This window comes from Canis aureus, chromosome 3, assembly GCF_053574225.1.
Source record: "Canis aureus isolate CA01 chromosome 3, VMU_Caureus_v.1.0, whole genome shotgun sequence".
Classification (NCBI taxonomy): Eukaryota; Metazoa; Chordata; class Mammalia; order Carnivora; family Canidae; genus Canis; species Canis aureus.
In genome coordinates this window covers 24,909,308-24,930,980 of record NC_135613.1, presented here as the reverse complement: position 1 = coordinate 24,930,980, position 21,673 = coordinate 24,909,308, and the positions used below count along the sequence as shown (strand labels likewise).

The 21,673-nt window shown below is 44.1% G+C and overlaps 1 protein-coding gene across 10 annotated transcripts in view; it reads left to right on the top strand.

The window, feature by feature from the left end:
• The window catches only part of ANKRD11 (ankyrin repeat domain 11), a 190,755-nt gene that overhangs the window by 32,005 nt on the left and 137,077 nt on the right, over positions 1–21,673 (top strand). Inside the window, exon 1 of one of the 10 annotated variants that reach the window (XM_077891161.1) lies at positions 17,377–17,449. The exons of 8 other annotated variants lie outside the window; for them this stretch is intronic. The gene's annotated coding sequence lies outside the window, so the exon portion shown is untranslated. Of the gene's footprint in view, positions 1–17,376; positions 17,450–21,673 lie in introns of those variants that run through there. One more of the 10 variants, XM_077891163.1, reaches the window with a different exon arrangement.

The following is a 21,673-nucleotide window of genomic DNA, read 5'->3' as shown; positions in this document are numbered from 1 at the left end:
GCACATAGTGTTCCATTAATGATTGGACAACCATATAGGTAAGTCTGCTGGGAATTTCATTGGGGTGGCTTTGACTAGTTGTAGGGAGCTGACCTGGTAAGGTTGTTGAGCCTCTGCCCCCATGAACACAACACACCTTCTACTTGATGTAGGTGGATGCAGTCTCCCTGAACAGTGCTTCTGTTTTGAGTGTTGGAATCTTACACGTCTTTTTTCACAACACGGCACTTAAACGCAAAACCCTGAGGTCGAGATCTGAGCTGAGATCAAGAGTCATGCTTAACAGACTGAGCCACCTAGGCACCTCTAGTCACATCCCTAAAGCATTTCATATTATAATGCTGTTGTAAATGGTATTTAAACTTTTTCTGATTATTTTTGTACTAGTATAGGTATCCAATAAAAGAAAAAAAAACAATTAAAAATATTATTTATTTATTTGACAGAGAGCTCGAATACAGGCAGGTGGAGTTGGCAGGCAGAGGGAGAGGGAGAAGCAGGCTCCCCGCTGAACAGGGAGCCTGATGTGGGACTGGATCCCAAAACCTTGGGATCGTGACCTGAGCTGAAGGCAGGTGTTTAACTGACTGAGCCACCCAGGTAACCATTTCTTATTTTATTTTATTTTATTTTATTTTATTTTATTTTATTTTATTTTATTTTATTTTATTTTATTTTATTTTATTTTATTTTATTTTATTATTTTATTTATTTCATTTTATTTTTTAAGTTATTTTAATATTTTAATATTTTATTTATTTTATTTTATTTTATTTTTTATTTTATTAAGATTTTATTTATTCATGAGAGATCCAGAGAGAGAGAGACAGGCAGAGACACAGGCAGAGGGAGAAGCAGGCTCCCCACAAGGAGCCTGATGCAGGACTTGGTGTAGGATCCTGGGATCAGGCCCTGAGCCAAAGGCAGATGCTCAACAACTGAGCCACCCAGATGTCCCTACTTTTTTTTTTTTTTTAAGATTTTATTTTTTCATTCATGAGAGACAGAGAGAAAGAGGGAGAAGGAGGCAGAGACACAGGTAGAGGGAGAAGCAGGCTCCATGCAGGGAGCCTGATGTGGGACTCGATCCTGGATCCACGGGATCATGCCCTGAGCCGAAGGCGATGCTCAATCCCTAAGCCGTCCAGGCATTCCTACTTTTTTGGTTTGTTAATACTGTGAATAACATTGTTTTTCGACTGTTAAACCAAATTTGTCTTCTAGAGTTAGAACCCACTTAGCTGGGATCCCTGGGTGGTGCAGCGGTTTAGCGTCTGCCTTTGGCCCAGGGCGTGATCCTGGAGACCTGGGATCGAGTTCCACGTCGGGCTCCTGGTGCATGGAGCCTGCTTCTCCCTCTGCCTATGTCTCTGCCTCTCTCTCTCTCTCTGTGTGACTATCATAAATTAAAAAAAAAAAAAAAAAGAACCCACTTAGCTGTCTTGATAGCTGGTTGGCTGGTGGGTGATTGGGCCATGTGCCTGCCATCATCTAGCAGAGAGGCCTGAGCTCCCCATGCAGTGGTGGCTGCTGTGTTCCTAGGAACAGTGGAGGAGCAAGAGCAGAAGCCATATGACCTCCAGAGCTTAACTTCTGCCTCGTTCTGCTGCTCCAAACAGGTCCCAAGGCCCGCTGGGATTGTGGGATGTGAAGTAGATTCCAGTACCCACAGGTGTGGATAATAAGTAAGAGCAAGAATTTGTGCCTTGTGTACAGTCTGCTGTGGCTCATGGCCGTCTTAGTGGCTTACACCGAGATCCTCTCATTTTTGCTGTAACTGTCCTAACAAATGTTTAGTTAACTCCATTTTGGTTTTCCTTTTCAGGTTAACATTTACTGAATCAGCAGATCCTCCTTGCTAGGTTTCCTGGTAACAGTGTTGTGAAGTGTTAGAGAACATGAATAGTGGGTAATGCAGTTTTATCTGACGTTCATAAACACTCACTTATCCTGAGATGCTGTGATTGATGGCATATCTGAGTGTGTGCATGTGTGTATGCATGGAGGGATGCACGCCTCAGGTGGGTGTGAACAGGAGCTGTCCATGGCTTTGTGTAAGTGCAGGCACCATTCCTCTAATCTGGTCCCTGCCTTGTGCTGAATTTATTGGTATTAGAATGTTAAGTGAGGACTTGTTCTGGCTTTCCTAATCTTAGAGAGCAGGTAACCCCCACCCTATGTCAGTATGATTTGCTTTAAAAATTTATTTAGTTTTTAACCAATACTATGCTAATGTTTGTCAGATAGTTAATTGTATGCATGCCAGGTACTCTACATCCCCTCCCCCCCCCATGATCTTGTGTGGTCCCGATTTCTGTTTTATTAATGACCAAAGTGAAGCTTAGCAGGGAGGTTAAGAAGTAAGGTTTTCAGGTTTTAGATAAATGAGGGAATAATTTCTTCTTCAGAGAATTGAACTGTCAGCAGAATTGTGCCAGTAGAGAAAGGAGAGTGAATGTGTTCTTCATATATTAACATGATGGGACTGCCTTATGTCCAGTGGGGCAGGTTTTACAAGCATCTTTTTCTAGACACGGTATTGCGTTTATGCTGATACAACCTCATTCTTCTGGTCCCTGTTGTCAGCATCCTGACATTTTTCAGAGTGTGACTGGTGACTCTGCAGCTGAGTAGGCTGCTTTTCTGTAGACGTGAAATCTTGGGAGTAAACAAGAATCATGTGGTTGTTGCCAGATACTTGGGGCAAGGGATTTTCCTTTGTCTTGCTATGGAGTCGTGGAGGAGGAGTTAGGATCACCCACCTGCTAGAGCAGCTGTTCTCCTTGCAAGCTTTCTACTGAGGTGTGTGGGCAGGAATTGGGTTCAGCAGAGGGACACAGCTGCTCTCTTGCCCTTTGCATTAAAATTTTGCCAATCCCTGTTCTGTGACACATGGTATCTGATGTTGAGGGAAGTCTAAGGCCAATCTGATTCATAATCCTTTGTAGGTAATCTTTTAGGATTTTATGGAAACTTACAGGATTTTCTATGTATCTGAGGGAGTCTGAAATTTCACAATTATTTGTTAGGGTTTGGATTGGACATTTTCATACTGCTCAGTATTAAGTAGCTCTTTCAAGATGCAGACTTATCTTTTTGAGTTCATCTTTCAAAAGTTTTCTGTGATGGGTCAGACAGTAAATATTTTAGACTTTGTGGACCACCTGTTCAACTCAGGAAAGGACCATAGACTATATATAAACAAATGAGCTTGGCTGTATTCCAATAAAGCTTTATTTATTGACACTGAAATTTGAATTTCATGTCATTTTCACTTGTTACAAAATATTCCTTTTCAATCAAGTACATATGTAAAACCATTCATAGACTGTGGACCGTATAAAAAAAGGCATTCAGCCAGATTTTTGCCTCCTGGCCCCCATTTGCTGATCCCGGTCTTATGACATGAATTTGGAACTGCTTGAATTAATTGATTTCGGTTTTTGAAGCTTTCTTTTAGCTTTGCAGCAATTTTGACTTTGCTCTTTCTTTTTTTGTATAGTTTGCTCTGCGGTTTCTCTTGGTTTGGGTTATTCGTCCATCTGATCTGGTATATCATTCTGTTTTCCAGTACTGTTATGGGTATATTCTTTCCAAAATATTTCTCACTTTAAGATGAAAAGGATATAGTCCAGCACTGAATCTGATAGCATTGATCTTAGCATAATTGCATTCTGGACAGGAAGCACCTTCCCCTACACATGCATGGATGTGTACAGAAGGGATGAATGATTTCCTTATGGAGAAAGCTGTTACTCCTTAATAACAATCATCATGCACTCAAGCTAACTTCAGGAATTAATTTTGAATTAAATGTGAGCTAAACGCTGCTCTGGAATAACAGGGAGACGAAGTATTTGTGATGGTTGAGCTGGTGCTAATGAGGTTGCTTGTAAAGTGAAGCTTGTGACAGACCCAAGTGTCCCATCAGCTAAAAATACCCTGAGATGGGCTGCCTGGGTGGCTCAGTGGTTGAGCGCCTGCCTTCGGCTCAGGGTGTGATCCTGGGGTCCCGGGATCAAGTCCCACGTTGGGCTCCCTGCACGGAGCCTGCTTCTCTCTCTGCCTCTCTCTCTCTCTGTCTCTTATGAATAAATAAATGGAATTAAAAAAAATCCACTTGGTTGTAAAAGTGTTTTTAATCACAAGGTTAATAGCACCCGAGTGGATGTTTATCCACTTAGATTTCTAATCTTTATTAGATTCTTTTTTTTTTTAAGATTTTATTTATTTATTCAATTCATGAAAGACAGAGAGAGGCAGAGACATAGGCCAAGGGAGAAGCACGCTCCCTGTGGGGAGCTGGATGTGGGACTCGATCCCAGGACCTGGGATCACACCCTGAGCCAAAGGCAGTTGTTTAACCACTGAGCCACCTGGACACCCCTGAACATTAGATTCTTTTTTTTTTTTTTTAAGTTTATTTATTCATGAGACACAGAGAGACAGACAGACAGAGAGAGAGAGAGAGAGAGAGAGGCAGAGACATAGGCAGAGGGAGAAGCAGGCTCCACGCAGGCTGCCTGACACGGGACTCGATCCCTGGTCTCCAGGATCAGGCCCTGGGCTGGAGGTGGCACTAAACCACTGAGCCACCGGGGCTGCCCTGTCTCAAATTTTTACCTCATATACTGTAGTTTTAATTTCAAGAAGTGTGACCTGGGTTCCTTTTAGACCTTCATGTATCTAATTAGTATGCTCACAAGCATTAGCTTCTTGAATATATAGAATGCTCTCATGTCCTTTGTTAATTGTTTTATCTGTGTCACTTCTGGTCTGTGGATTTGTCTTTCTCCTTACTGTTGCTCACATTTTCCTGCTTCTTTGTGTGTTGGATAAGTTTTGATGGCTTGCCAGACATTGTTAATTTTACCTTGTCATTGGATATTTTTATATTGCTGTAAATATCCTTGGGCTTTGTTTTTGGATGTGGTTAAGCCACTTTGAAGCAGTTTGGTTGTTTTAGTTACTCATTTCATGCTTTGTTAGATCTAGAGCAGCTTTTAGTCCAGGGCTGGTTTTACAGATGTCTGTGCAGGTCTCTCCTGCACTCTCACTGCAGAGTTGAGCTGGTCTGGCCTGCCTGGAATCCCAGCGTCATCCCTCTTGGTTAAGGAGGCATGGCCTGCCTGGGTCTCCTCTACCTGTGCAGTGGGCTGTAGCATGGTTTTCATCTCAAGGATGTTGCTTGATGTCAGTGTCTTGAAAATCATTGTTTCCTACTTTTTGTCCAAGTTTAAGGGCAATAGTGGATCTAGTCCCTTTTTACTCCACCTTGGTCAAATTGGAAGCTGGGATAGAAATTTCCTGAAACTTTAATATTTTTGCTTGAAAGCTCAGATTTTATAATTGACAAATATCAACAGTTGTTTACTTGAATAACTGCGGTTTGTCATTTGTTCAAGTAAAATTGGGTTTTCCATAACAAATTGGAGTTCAAACCCAAATACTTTGCCCCTGAGAACTGATGTACTTTGCCCTTCAGCAGGTGTGCTTTATGCTCTCTTTGGTTTTGTCACAGAGTATTAAAAGGATTTGTACTCCTGTGTCAAAATTTAATAAAATTAGTTTTTGCTAATTAATCCAGGGCAGTCTTCAGTGACAGTGGTATTTTATTTGTTGTTATTTTGGGGGGTGGGCTAGGCTTTTATTTATTTGTTTATTTTTAGACAGAGCACAAGAGCACGAGTGGGAGGAAGGGGTAAAGAGAGAGGGACAGGAATCACAAGCAGGTGTTGCAGTGCGGGGCCCAACATAGGGCTCAATCCCACAAGCTCGAAATCATGACCTGCGCTGAAATCAAGAGTCGGGCACTCAACTGACTGAGCCACCCTTGTGCCCTGGCTTGCTTTTATCTATCCACCTACCTACCTACCTACCTATTATCTATCTATCTATCTATCTATCTATCTATCTATCTATCTATCTATCTATCTAGAAAGGGAGAGGGTAGGGGATGGCACAAGGGGAGAGAGAATCTTAAGCAGGCTCCATGCCTAGCATGAAGCCCAATATGGGACCCGTTCCCACCATCCTGAGATCATGACCTGAGCCAAAAGTAACAGTTGGATGCTTAACTGACTGACCACCCAGGCACTTGACGCTGATGTTTTAAAATTATGATTGGATGGTGATGAAGAACATGGTACCTGCTATTCTGGTGGATTGGAGCTTCTGCCTTGACTTGTCTGGAGCACCAGCACTTTTACCCTCCTTGCAAATAAATGTTGACTCCAAGAAGAGGACAGACAGTTTCTCTTAAACCATTATGACGATGGTTTTGGGTCTCAAAGACCCTGCTTTGTTCACTCTGGATTAGAGAAAGTCTAGAGACAGTTATTGGTGCAAATGGGTCAGGGCTGGTGCTGTAGCCATGGTTTTGGATAGATTGGAAGTATTTTTAGGATATAAAAGATACACTCACTTAAAAAAGAAATAAGGTAGGCTTATTTCATTTTTGGAGAATTTAAATCAAGTTTTGTTACCTTAGGTAAGACAAATTTGGATTTTTGTGTTTAAAGACCTGCTGTGTAATGAAGCAGGTTCTTGTAGCCAGCAGCTTTGGAGATGATTAGTGGAAGATGTTTGAACATGCCAGGGTAATGTTTAGCCTTACAGTGGAACTGTAAAGTAAATGAAAGCACTGCAAAAAAAGTTTTTTCATGTACAGTCTGTGCTTCCTAAGAAATGGCACCCACGTATCTGAAGTACATAAAATGTGTGCTAAAGTATTACAAGAAGAAAGAAGAGGACTTTTGAAGAAAATAATGGATTAAATTTTACTTTGATTAATCTTTAAAAATTTAATAATTTCAGAAAACACTTCTTTTATTGTCACTTTCTTCCTTTGGTCACTTCTCAGCAATGGTGCCACACTGAGAGCCCAAGGGTGACTGCACCAACAGACTTGGCACTCACAGGCTCCTAGCTGCACTGGTCACGATAGCTGACGGGCTTTCACCAGGAGGCTCATGGCCTCTGTCCTTTGAAGGTCTCTGTCAAACCTTTATGTGTCGTTTCTCATGGTTCACTGAGCTCCCTGTTCGTGTGTTTCCTATGATTATCACTAAGGTACTTGTGAGTGTGTTGGTGACATTTGTGCAGGTATGCTTCAGACAGTAACAGTGCCCCTGCTAAAATCTGCAGTTAAGTGAGTTTTTAGAGTTGTATTTGTCCATGGCACTGACAGCAAATTTTGATTTAGAACATTTCTGTTACCCCCAAAAGTCCCTTTGTAATACTTAATCACCATCCCCCCAGCTCCAGCCTCACCCTAAGCAATCACCAATTTTTTTTTGTTCTGAGTTAGTTTTGCCTGTTTCAGAATTTTGCATAAATGGAATCACACAGGAGGTACTCTTTTGAGTCTCATTCCCACAGCATGATTTTTTTTTTAAGAAAAAATTGAGGTAAATTTAGCACATGAAATTCACCATGCTAACTATTTTAAAGTGTACAATTCTGTAGCCTTTAGTGCTTTCACATTGTTGTGCAACCATTGCCACCATCTAGTTTGAGAAGATTTTTCACTTCCTGAAGGAGATCCTGTACCCATTAAACAGCCACTGCTTGTGCTCCTGCTCACAGTCACTAAATCTGCTTTCGTTCTGTGTGAATTTGTCTATTCAGGACATTACATGTAAATGGAATCATATGACATTGGTCTTTTTTTTTTTTAAAGGATTTATCTATTTTTTTTAGAGAACACACACAAGTGAGACAGAAGAGGCAAGGGGGTGGGGCAGAGGGATAAGCGGACTCCCTGCTGAGCACAGATCTGGTCTTGGTTGTGTAGCCTGATCCTAGGACCCTGAGATCACAACCTGAGCCGAAATTAAGAGTGATACTTAACCGACTGAACCACCCAGGGCCACCTTAACTGGCTTTAGTATGGTTCTAAGAACTTGCTTTTTCTTATGGTTCTCTTATCTATTGGGTCAGCGTGTAAGATTTGCAAACTGTGAGTCAGGTTCTTACACCTGTAGATGCAGGCCTTGATGCTGGACTAAAGGTTGGCCTCACTGGCTCTTCTGTTGATCTGTGCTCAGCCTTATCTGTTGAGCAGCAGGCCTGCAGAGGTCGTGATCTCTGGCCCCTGCAGGGCAGGACTTTTCACACTCAGTGATTGAAAAAGCAGCTCTTCACATCTCTGATGATCAGAGCACTCTTGTTATCTGCTCCGGTGGTCGGCCTGCAGGCTCTTTGTAAAGCACCCTCCCCATGTGAGTTTAGGGAGTATATCATTTCTACTCACTGTTGCCAACACAGAGTGCAGTGCCAGTGCCGTTCTGTGTGCTTTACCAGATGAACTCATTTGATCTTGGTACCCCCGAGGCACAGGCCTCTTCTCCCTGTTGCACAGGTGAGTACATTGAGGCTCAGGGAAGCTGGGCCACATGCCCAGGGTCACACAGGCCATGAGTGGCAGCACTGGTGTTGGCCCTGGGCAAGCTGGCTCCAGAGCCCCACTCTGGTCACTCAGCAGTGTTGTCCCCAGTCACATGTTCTTTGATTTGGCTCTCTCCACCCCCCTCCCCTTCTTCTTTTGGACAGGTAAATAACTATATGGTAGAGGAACGTGGCTGTATCTCCTGTGATAATTTAATGATGTTCTCTCTACATTGTGTTGTCTTCATGTCTTCCCATTTATATCCATGCTCATGAAAGGACACTTTGTAGTTTTATTTAAAAAACATCTCTATTGCGTCCTTTTGGTTGGCCATACTTTTTGAAGTACCTGGTACCAGTGTTAGTAACACTTTTTCTATGTGGTACCTTAGTGATAGGCAGTCACTGTTTCCAGGAAATGCATTTTGGCTTGTAACAGTTATCTGTAAAATGTATAATTAGTGATTTTTAGTGAAGTTTACTGAATTGTGAAACCAACACCCTTAATCCAGTTTTAGAACATTTTGTCACCCCAGTAAGATCCCTCACACTTGTTAATAGTTAATTTCTGTTCCTGTCCTCAGCCCCAGAGAATCACTAGTCTATTTTCTGCCTCTATAGGTTTTTGGTTTTTAAAAAATATTTATTTACTTGTTTATTTATTTTAGAGAGTGGGGAGGAGCAGAGAGAGAGGGAGAATCTGAGGCAGACTCCACGCTGAGTGCGAACTCCACGTGGGGCTTGATCCCAGGACCCAGAATCAGAACCAGAGCTGAAACCAAGAGTAACATGCGTAACCGACTGTGCCAGCCAGACGCCCCTGGGGGTTTGATTTTTTTTTATAGTTAACTTTTAAAAAAAAATTTTTTTTTTTTTTAGATTTTTATTTATTTATGATAGTCACAGAGAGAGAAAGAGAGAGAGGCAGAGACATAGGCAGAGGGAGAAGCAGGCTCCATGCACCGGGAGCCCGATGTGGGATTCGATCCCGGGTCTCCAGGATCGCGCCCTGGGCCAAAGGCAGGCGCCAAACCGCTGCGCCACCCAGGGATCCCTATAGTTAACTTTTAAAATAAAAATCTTTAAACACATTTAAAAGCAGCAGCACATTATCCAGTGTATAAAGCTTTGGGCTTGCATGTTGGCCAGGGGCTAGCATACTTTCTCTGTAAAGTGCCAGGTAGTAAATATTTTGAACTTTGTGGGCCATATATAGGTCTCTGTTGCGAGTACCCAACTTTGCCATTGAACCATGAAAATAGCCATAGATGGTTGGTGAAATGGTGAATGGGAGCCAGCTGGACTTTGTACAGAAACCAGGACTAGAGATCACAGCAAGTTTATGTTTTCAGCAGTCATGTTTTTTTTTTTTTTTTTCAGTTTTTTTTTTTTTTATTGGTGTTCAATTTACTAACATACAGAATAACACCCAGTGCCCGTCACCCATTCACTCCCACCCCCCGCCCTCCTCCCCTTCTACCACCCCTAGTTCGTTTCCCAGAGTTAGCAGTCTTTACGTTCTGTCTCCCTTTCTGATATTTCCCACACATTTCTTCTCCCTTCCCTTATTTTCCCTTTCACTATTATTTATATTCCCCACATGAATGAGAACATATAATGTTTGTCCTTCTCCGATCAGCAGTCATGTTGATGGCTGATATTAAGCTACTTAATTTATGGGTGATATTTAATTAAGTAAGATGTAATGGTATTTGGGAAGATATTCAAGAATTTAGATTATCCTGACAATTCAGAGAAATTAGGAGTTTAGGAGTACTCATGTAAGTACTAGGTTTTAGAGAGTCTGGGAATGGTAACCATGAGACAGGATTTGAGTTTTGTAGGGTCATGAGTAAGCATTCATCAGCAATAAATATGAAAGTGAGGGGATTTGGTAATTAAAATAAAACTTTAAAAATTTAAATGTGGATCTATTAGATTTAAATGGAAGATCTAAACATTTCTAGACCAGCAGGTGTGGGTTTGGTCCTGGTGGGCTTGGTTGTTACTGTAAAAGTTGTCCTTCTAGCCAGCCATACTCCCTCTGTGTGATTTTTTTCATTATGTCTCTGAGTCTGACGTTTTTGTTTACTTTTTTACAAAATGGAAAAATTCCCTTCTCCAGTTATAAAATTGCTGTGTTCTGAGCAACCTTGAGGTGTTCACAGCAGAAATTGGCAATCCTGTGTTTACTCACCTTATAGAGAGTACCACCGGGGTGGGCTGTTGTGTCCTCTTACAGAATCCGGGGTGCCTGTCCCCAGAGAACAAGATTTTATTCACACACACACACACATACACACACACAAATTTATTTTGTTTTTTTTTTTTAAAGATTTTATTTATTCATGATAGACACACAGAGAGGCAGAGACACAGGCAGAGGGAGAAGCAGGCAGGGAGCCTGATGCAGGACTCGATCCCAGATCCCAGGATCACGACCTGAGCCAAAGGCAGACACTCAACCACTGAGCCACCCAGGTGTCCCAAGATATATATATAGGATATATATATATATCCTATATATATATGTATATATATCATATATATGATATATATAAGATATATATATGAGATATATATAGGATATATATATAAGATATATATGAGATATATAAGATATATATGATATATATAAGATATATATATAAGATACATATATATATCTTATATATATATATAGTCAGGGATTAAAAAATAATAATAAAGTCAAGGATTGCAGCATACATGTATGTGCTCCAGCCCTGTACCATGCCGCCTCTGCTCAGGGTTACTTCCTCCTCACTTACAGATGTGCTCACCACTGCCATCACTCTTGCCCAGCACCCCACTGCTAGATCCCCTGGGGGTGGGTCTGGAGTAAACCACGGGAAACAGCATGTTAACTACAAGTGTAGTGGCCCTTGCTTAGAGGATTACATACCAGGACTTGAGGTAGTCCCTGGCCCTTTCTTCTCCCACCCCTGCCTCACATCCTCTGAGATGCACACATGATGGAAGATGACAGCATGGATGTTCTCCCATGTGGTAGGTGCTCTTTGCAGGTGCTTCCTGTGGGAGTGCAGTGCTGACACACGTTTGCAAGGAAGTTTCAAATGAAAGGCTAAAGAGGAGTGAGATCTGGCTTGGACTCCCCCTGTACCTCTGGGGTTCATCAGCCTTCAGGATATTGCGTGACATTGCGCTTCTGGCCTACAGGCTTTATTTTTCTGTCCTCTGGCATTTGGATCTCAAGAGGACATTCAGAGTATTACTAATAGTGAGGACCTTGCATAAGTCAGCTTCCACTTTTCTGACTAGCGTCATGCAATAATTTCGGATTTATTTATTTATATATTAAATATTTATTTATTCATGAGAGACAGAGAGGGGAGGGGGGCAGAGACATAGGCAGAGGGAGAAGCAGGCTTCTCCCAGGGAGCTCGATATGGGACTCGATCCCGGATCCTGGGATCATGCCCTGAGCCGAAGGCAGATGCTCAACCGCTGAGCCACCCAGGCGTCCCTGATTTCTGATGTATTTTGATTTATTTCTGCTATGTCATGTACTTTGGCCCTTGTGCATTAATGCTTGTTAGGTTTTAGGGCAGTTGGTTGTGTGCTATAGAATTGACACATGCTTTGGAATTTTCTCAGGCTTCTTTGGCACAGAATTATACTTTGGGTCGTTCAGATGTTCTAACTTTTTCTTTCTGATGACTTTTATCTCTGAGATATATAAAGGAACTTTAAGAAGAAGATGAAGTGATTAACTTGATCACCTCTATCTTTTCCAGTTTCTTTAAAAATAAATTTCAAGTTTTCAATACATATACATACCTGTATATATATGTGCACACATATGTACATTGATATGTTTATACATATGGCGGGGGGGGGGGAGAGAATTTCAAACAGACTCTATGTCTAGCATTGAGCCTGACACAGGGCTCAATCTCAAGACCCTGAGATCATGACCTGAGCTGGTATCAAGAGTCAGAGGCTCAACCAGCAGAGCCACCTGGGTGCCCCATTCTACATCAAATTTCTTTTTTCTTTTCTTTTCTTTTCGTTTCGTTTCGTTTCGTTTTCTTTTCTTTTCTTTTTTCTTTTCTCTCTTTTCTTTTCTTTCTTTTCTTTCTCTTCTCTTCTCTTCTCTTCTCTTCTCTTCTCGTCTCGTCTCGTCTCGTCTCTTCTCTTCTCTTTTCTTTTTTCTTCCTTTTCTCTTTTTTCTTTTCTCTTTTCTCCTTTTCCTTTTCCTTTCCTTTCTTCATGAGAGATAGAGAGAGAGAGAGAGAGAGGCAGAGACACAGGCAGAGGGAGAAGCAGGCTCCATGAAGGGAGCCTGACTTGGGACTCGATCCTGGGTCTCCAGGATCACACCCTGGGCTGCAGGCAGTGCTAAACCGCTGCACCACCAGAGGTGCCTACATCAAATTTCTATAAAAATTCGTAAATTGTCCTGGGTAACTTTACTGACTCTCTTGCCCTCAGAGTAGAGCTCTTAATGTGTGCACCGCCTTCTGGTTCTTAAGCATCAACCTTCATCCTTTCTTAGAACCCCTGCTGTTTTCCCTTGGAGAAGAGAGAGAGCACAAGTTAGGATGACTTGTGACTCTTTCAGCACAAGAAGATGGTACTGTCTTCCTGTTCATCAGTGAATTACCAGTAAATTATGTAGAACTAATAACACAAAAATAAAAAGAAAGTGCTTCGTGGAGCTAAAAAATGGGTCTGGCTCTTGGCCCTCTTGTGTTTATGATTAAGTTTAAAAAAGGGATATGTAACGACGTTTTGGGGGAATTTCTTAGTTTATGAAAGTTTTAAAAAAGATTTTTATTTATATGACAAAGAGCCAGAGAGGATAAGTAGGGGGAGGGGCAGGGAGAGAAGGAGAAGCATGCTACCTGTTGTGAGGGGCTTGATCCCAGGACTCCTTGAACCCTAGTGGAAGGCAGATGCTTTACTGACTGAGATGCCTAGGTGCTCCAGTATTTGAATTTTAATGACTAAAAATAACTTATGGCATGTCCTTTAAGTGGAACTGGCTTCCAGAATTTTGGGGACATCTGAGCTGGACTAGGCTGGCTCAGTGCTCGGTCACGCTCTCAGTGAGGGATCGGAGCTAAGCACATGATAGATTCTTTGGGCGTGGGGTAAAAAGGAAAATAGGGATGAAGCCAGAATTGTTCCATTGTATTTCCAGCCATTTACTCTCCCTGTAACATGGAGGGAAATATGACACATTGGGCAGATGCATAAATGTTTACAAATCTTGAAGTCAGATACTCCACACAGAAATGGCTAGACCTCTATGAGAAATCCAAGGGAAAATAATGCACTTTACTAAACATGCAATGAAGACATGTTCCTGTGTCAAGTGGGGAGTGCACCTGTGGTGGAGGGAGGCCCAGCTGGGGGGCCAGGGGGACTGCACTCCTCAGTTTGGCTCTGCCCTGTCTGTGTCACTTGGAACAAGTCATCTGTCCCTCTGTTTCAGTTTGTGACTAACCTTGCTCAGGAGACAGTGCTTAAAAAGATACACATGCTCTTTACAAGGATGGAAGAATGCAACATGGTGTATGTGTATAATTGTAGATCACCAACCTTGTTTACACCGGCCCCATTATAGCTGCATTCTCTCCATTACTGTGTTTCTATTTTTGGATTTTCTCTTTCATTTGCTGATTTGAAATAGCAAAGAACATAACAAGCTAGCTTATCCCGGTTGATAGCTGCTAATAAGAAGTGAATGAAGGGACAGTGGGGCCAGCACACTGGGGCATTAGGTCGGGGAGAGTGGTGCTGCTCGTACGCAGACCATGCCAGAGATGGTGGGTGACGAGTCCTCTCAGCTCGGTGCTGTTTTAGGACTGCAAGGCCAGCACTGTTTGACATTTATCTTTGCTTGCAAATGTTAAATTCACTGAATGTGTGTATGGGTAAATATCTGCTTTTAATATGGGATATATGAATGTTACCTGAAAGGTATTTTTGTACTTACTTACATATAAAGCTTATATATATATATATATTTTTTAATATTTTATTTATTTATTTGAGAGAGTGACAGAGCAAGCATGAACAAGGTGGGGGGATGGACAGAGGGAGAGGCAGACTCCCCTCTGAGCAGGGAGCTGATGCAGGGCTTGATCCCAGGACTCTGGGATCATGACCTGAGCTGAAGGCAGATGCTTAACTACCTGAGCCACCCAGGCGCCCCTAAAGCTTATATTTTAAATTTCGATTTGTGCTTTGAGAGTTTTAGTAATATGACAGTAAGTTTTTTTTTTTTTTTTTTTTTTTTTTAAGGATAATGGAAAGTTGTGTTCAGGTGCCACAATAGGTTTGTTTAGGCCAAGACTTTGAATGCCTTGACAGGATTTGGAACCCATAGTGTGAATTCTGGCAGATCATAGAGAGTGTTTTATTTTTTTGTTTGCTTTTAAAAAATTTTTTTTTTTTATTATTTATTTATGATAGAGAGAGAGAGAGAGAGAGAGAGAGAGAGGCAGGCAGAGACATAGGCAGAGGGAGAAGCAGGCTCCATGTACTGGGAGCCCAATGTGGGATTCGATCCCGGGTCTCCAGGATCGTGCCCTGGGCCAAAGGCAGGCGCTAAACTGCTGCGCCACCCAGGGATCCCAGAGAGTGTTTTATAGAACACTAGCATTCGTATTAATTTAACTTATCCTTTCTATTCAAATTTTATTTTATCTTTTACTATTCAAATTTTAAAGAAAGTATTTGATTTTATTGTTGGACCATGTATGATTGTGGTTGATAATTTCTTTTCTTTCCTTTTTTTTTTTTTTGGAGCGAGCCAGCCATTGCATGCAGAGTCGGGGAGGGGCAGAGGGAAAGAGAATCACTAGCAGACTCCCCGCCTAGGACAGAGCCTGAGCCTGATTGGGGCGCAGTCCCATAACCCTGAGACCATGACCTGAGCCGAAATCAAGGGTTGGATGCTTAACCATCTGAGCCACTCAGGCGCCCCTGCGATTGAATATTTCTGGAGACTTTCCTCCTCCTCCTGCGATTGAATATTTCTGGAGACCCTCCTCCTCCTCCTCCTCCTCCTCCTCCTCCTCCTCCTCCTCCTCCTCCTCCTTTTAAGATTGTATTTATTTATTTGACACAGAGCACAGGCAAGGGGAATGGCAGGGGGGTAGGGAGAAGCAGGTCCCCAACTCAGCTGGGAGCCTGACGTGGGGCCCCATCCCAGGACCCTGGGATCATGACCTGAGCCTGAGGCAGATGCTTCGCCAACTGAGCCACCGAGGTGCCCCAGGAGACTTTCTTCTTTGTGTATTCTACCTAAATGTAGCCTTTTCATCTCAGTTTCTGTGCCTGCTGCTTGCCAGGGTGAATGTGACAGGGTCATTCCCTCTGTCAGGCAGTGTCTAATACTGGTCAGGGAGTAGGCCTGTGCCATGAGCTTGTCCTGCATTCCCTTGGCAGGGTGTCATGCCCACTATGTGTCTGACCCTGTGCTTCGTTATTAGGGCCACCATGAGGAAAGGCAACAGTGCCTGACCTGGAGATGCTGGGTACCTGGGTGTGGACACAGACTTGACACCAGACAGCCAGAAGCCCATTGGAAGGAATAGGAGATGCGCAGGACTGTAATAGGACTCCTAGCCTGGGGTTGAGCTGAGTCTTATAGGTGAGCGTGCACTTGCCACACTTGTGCACACGTGTGCTGTTGTGATTTGAATGGGCTGGGCGTAGAGGCTTGTTGCTCTCCTCGTGTCAAGGTAGCTAGTGAAAGAATGTCCAACCTCCATTCTTCTCTGTATCTCTGTATCTTTCTGTGAGCTCTGCCGAGGTGGGGAGGTGGATGGGGCCAGGCATTCACCTGGAGGAAATAGGGGAGTGCTCATAGGGTTTGCTTCCAGGGAGGGGCTGAGGCACAGAACTTTGAAGGTGGAGCAAATGGTGCATTTCAGGATAGTGTCTATATATGAAAGGTTCTCATTTTCATCATAGTGGTGTTAGGATAGGGAGCTTTTTATTTTTACTTAAACACATGAAGAGTGTTTTTTTTTTTTTTTTTAAAGATTTTATTTATTTATTTGACAGCATAAGTAGGCAGAGAAGCAGGCTCCCCACTGAGCAGGGAGCCTGATCTGTGACTCAATCCCAGAACCCTGAGATGAACCTGAGCTGAAGGCAGACCTTTAACCAACTGAGCCACCCTGGTGCCCCTAAAGAATGCTATTCTGTTTAAAGAAAATATGATATGTGTAGTGAGTACATGAGTATGGCAAAAACTTAGGAATATGGTACCCAGATGGGTGAATTGGGCAGTCATTGGCTGGGTGGGCTAGTGGAGAGCATAGAAGAGTGGGTCTTGCCAGTTCTTTTAATTTAAGGAAATGGAATAGAAAACACTGGTGTGTCACACATACTGTATGGAAATCCCGTCTCTGAATATTTTTGATTTGCTTGGGTGTGGTGTATCCTGATCAGGGTGTGAATTGTATTTCTCACCATGGATTGTGTTTAGAAAAGTATGAGAACTCCTGGCTCAAATGACCTTGAAGGGACTTTTCATCACATCAGATTCTATTTTGCTTTATTTTTTCAGCCACTATTTTTTTTTTTTTTTAAAGATTTTATTTATTTATTCATGATAGTCACACAGAGGGAGACAGAGAGGCAGAGACACAGGCAGAGGGAGAAGCAGGCTCCATGCATCGGGAGCTCGACGTGGGATTCGATCCTGGGTCTCCAGGATCATGCCCCGGGCCAAAGGCAGGCGCCAAACCGCTGCGCCACCCAGGGATCCCAAAGCCACTATTTATTGAATACCTAATTCATGCCAGGGCCTGGGCTAGGATGCTGGGTACAGAAGTAAACAAGACACTCAAGCCCTGCCCTTAAGGAACCTTTTGCCATAAATGAGAAAACAATTTTTATAAATCAGTTATTGCTGTCATTCCCATTGATTCCAAGGGGTATGGTATTTTACAGCTCTGAAGTGGAATGTCTGATGGATGCAGGCAGCAGTCCTAAGGAGTTAGAGCTCCTGGCCCTTGTGTGGTCCTGGTCATTGCTGTTCACACTGTTGTCAGCTTAGGTGAGTTATGTATGTTATTGGTACTAAAAATCTTAAGTGCAATTGATGTTCGAACGTCTTTTGAAAAATTACACTGAGATTGAACCTTGAAATGGAAAGCTCTTGTGTGCACAGTGCTTGATTCCCGTCAGTGAGATACATGGTTGGCCCTGGTCAAATGAAGGCAGTTCTGTATGTCTTTTTTTTTTTTTTTTAATTTTTATTTATTTATGATAGTCACACACACACACACACACAGAGGCAGAGGCACAGGCAGAGGGAGAAGCAGGCTCCGTGCACCAGGAGCCCGATGTGGGATTTGATCCCGGGTCTCCAGGATCGCGCCCTGGGCCAAAGGCAGGCGCTAAACTGCTGTGCCACCCAGGGATCCCCGCAGTTCTGTATTTCTTGCAAAGCAACAACTGGGTGCGTTATGGAGCCTAAAAAGGATGATCCCTGTTAACAAATGCATCTTTGCTTTATAACTGAAGAGTGCCTGTCACAGCTGGGACTGCCACCGAAGCAAGAGGAAATAGCCACTTCCTTCGGAATAGTTGAGAGAAGCAGAGGCTCATGTGACCAGCTTTCACATGACATGGCACTGTCATGGGGGAATGGTAACATTTGTATGATAGATGAAATGTTAGGTGATGTTAGACATGTCACAGAAGTGAACATAAGGCATATAAATAAAATCTTTAAAAAAAAAAAAAGGGCAGCCCCTGTGGCGCAGCGGTTTGGTGCCGCCTGCAGCCCAGGGTGTGATCCTGGAGACTTGGGATCGAGTCCCACGTTGGGCTCCCTGCGTGGAGCCTGCTTCTCCCTCTGCCTGTGTCTCTGCCTCTCTCTCTCTGTGTCTATGGATAAATAAATAAAATCTTTAAAAAAAAAAAAAAGTGAACATAAGGCAGAGTGATGGCCTAAGGAAAGAGTGATCACCTCAGCCCAGGGACAGTCCTCATGCATTATCAGGAAAGGGACTGCTGACATGGATTCTGTGGTGTGTATTAAGAGTTGATCACATGGACAGAATAGTGCCTAAGTGTGCAAGGGAACCAAGGGTCGAGCAGTGCAGGGAGAGACAGTCTGGGTGACTGTTTAGGAGGTGGTAGGGGCTGCAGGGTGCCTCAGTGGGATGGTAGAGAGGCCAGAGAGCCAATTGCAGAATAATTCTCATAGTATGTACTGGTTGGTATGTAATAGGATGTTTTACATGTGAAGATGTACAACTTGTTTTGTGGTACAAGATGTAGAAAGGAGAGCCTGGCAGAGATGGCTGGTGAGGGTCCCACGGTGGCTGGGAGGTGGTGGGCTTTGTCAGGAGAGTTGGCCTTAGGAAGCATACAGTCCATGGAGTCCCAGGAAGGTGTGAGGTGAGCTCCACAGGTTAGCTGTGGAGGATGGCTGAGGGCCTGCATGCAGCTTGTTTAGGAGGAGGAAGAAGAGGCGGCACTTGTGACACAGGGTGGGGCATTACCTCAGAGTTGTAGAGAGTCCAGAGGGAACAGAGGCGTGAAGAGAGATTGTGAGGTTGCACGAACCTCCTGTAATTTGGCTCACCACCTTTGCTCGCACCATGGTCTGCAGCTCAGGTCCTGTTGTTGGCCTTCAGAAATGCTGGCTCAGCTAGCAACATGCAGGGGATCTCCTGGGAGTGAAGACCGGGGAGTTGGCGGACCTGCAGGTGGAGGGCCACCCAAGGATGCTATCTTAGTGAAGTACAGTGAGGGGAGCCACCACAAGGGTGGGAGGTGTGTTTGTTGGTGCTGGATGTATACAGGGGCTGAAGGGGGGAGGTTTGTGTCTGGATGGCTGGACATGCCCTTCATGTGGAGGTGGCACAGGCCGAGCCTGGGGGATAAGAGGGGTGACTCTTGCAGCGTCCTCATCAGTGGGGCCTGGACTGTGGGCTGGGCCTTGTGTTGAGTACTCCCATTCTTTGCTCCACGGAAGCCTAAACTGAGACCCAGCCCAGCAGGGAGAGGCTGCCATCCTTCCCCCGGGTGCAGAGAGGGTGGCTTAGCCAGAGCTCCATGGCTGGTCAGAGGAAAGCCGTGGGCATGGGCAGCAGTCCCTGGACTCTGGAGTGGAGTCAGGGGGAAGTCGACTACATGCAGGAAAGCAGGAAAGTGTTAGTGGGAAGGTGCTCAGTGGGTGCTGTTGGGGCAGGGAACGGAGTGCTTGGAGTGGCTTTACCTGTGCCACGTTTTGAGGGATGTCCAGTGTATATACAGGGGTTCTGTCAGAAGAATTGCAGGATTTCACCTCAAAACTCTCACAGGCCTGGCAGGCAGAGCCTCATCTCTGTTTATGTTGTAAGCTTTTTCCTTCTTGTCAGTGCTCATGATTTTGTCCCAAGCTTTAGGAGTCTGTTCAGGGCTCTTGTGTTAGATGTTTCTAAATCATACTAAGTGCTGTACTAGCCTCCATTAAGGCCTCCCAGTCAGAGAACTGGGCAAGGGGGGGGTGGGGGCAGTGCTCGCCAGGGAGTGTCTGGGCAGCCGGGGATCCTCTGGTGTTTCCCCTCACCTCTCTGTCCCGTTCTTTGAAAACACACCTAGGAGCTGATCGTCGATTTCTTACATCCTGTGTGAAATGCAGTTAGAAAGAGGCTCTTTTGAAATTAGTATAAAATTGTAAAAGACATTGTTCCTTAAGGCAGTGGTTTTAAGTAGATCCTGTTCAGGAACCAAACAAAACTTTATATTCTCTTTGCTGTTTATTAGTTAAAGAACATACATGCTATGCTAGACTTTTAAAAATCTCTTTCATTTTTAATCTTTTAAAAAATCCTTCTGTGCTTAAAAAAATAAACCTGTTCCACGATTTTAGTCAAAAGGGTACTGGGATATCCCAATAAGAAGTCAGATGTAAGGCAGGGAGTTGTGTTTGTCATGGTGGTTCTCTCCTGTGTACAGCAGCTGAAACAGCCTGACAGTTTGAAGGAGGTAGGGGATTATTGGTTGGGGGCACTGGTTCCAGACGGGGTTGGGGGATTAGGGTCTGAGGCCGATAGTGGCGTCCTTGAAGGTAGGAGGTGGCTTCCAGAGGCAGCATCTAGGACTCCATGGACATGGTCTCTGAGTTTCCCCAGAGGGCACAGAGGCTGCCTGGATTTGCTGTCATTGATAGGACTTGAGCTACAATCTCGCTCTCTATTGGAGTCCTCCTCTGCTCTGCTGGCTGCTTCCCCTGGTGACAATACTTGTTACTCTTTTTGGCTTTTCCTGGCTGGAGGAAGAGAATCTGTGGCAGCATCTGTATAGTGCCTTTTCCTACTTCCGGTCCAGTTGGGTCATTGCATGGCCTTGTGTTCTCCCAAAGAGGTTCTTGCCGCTCTGTGTCAGAGGACATGTGTCTTGGGTGGTGGTCTACGTCAGTTTGCACTCTGAGTCTAGTTGCGGGTGCTGCAGACGCATCTGTAGGCTTGCCTGTCCTTCCTGTTGTGAGAAGCAGTCATGAACCTGCCGCTCGTATGGCCGGGAGGTTGCAGAGCAAGACTGTGTCTGGGTCTCCTTATCTGCTGAGAAAGCTGGGCATTGAATGGTGGAATCTCCCATGTGGAGGTGCTGTGAAGGTTCATTGAGGTCAGATTGGTAAAGCACTTCGCACCTGCCTATCACAGGGCTAGCTCTGTGTTTGTGTTACAACAGCTCTGCTGCCTTCTCTGCAGTGAGCCTGTTTGCCTCTTACACAAGCCGCACAGATAAGGCCTGGGAAGGAATCAGCCCATGACTGTTGCGTCCCCTGAGCTGGGCCTGCTGTGGGGAGATACAGGGCTTCAGTAAGTGCATGCCTGTGCACCCATGCCTTGTCCTTTCCCTGGGAGGCCAGCGGGACTAGGTGCTTGTTGCATGGTAGATGCCATGTGACCTGAGTGGCTCAGGGTCTAGCAGTGCTGTGGTGCTGTGTGTGTCCCTGTCAGCCCTGGGACCTTGCCCTCTGTGGGCTCCTTTCCTTCTGAAGATTCTGAGAGGCTCTCTGTAGGCCAGTCGCTGATGCGCTTCATGAAGACAGCACAGAATAGAGTCTGTTGATTGGCTCTTCATAATTGATTTCTATTTGTAAGAGTTTTAATTGGTTTTTTTTTTTTTTTTTTTTAAAGATTTTATTTATTTATTCATGAGAGAGAGAGAGAGGCAGAGGAAGAAGCAGGCTCCATGCAGGGAGCCCGACATGGGACTCTATCCCCGGTCTCCGGGATCACGCCCTGGGCTGAAGGTGGCGCTAGACTGCTGAGCCACC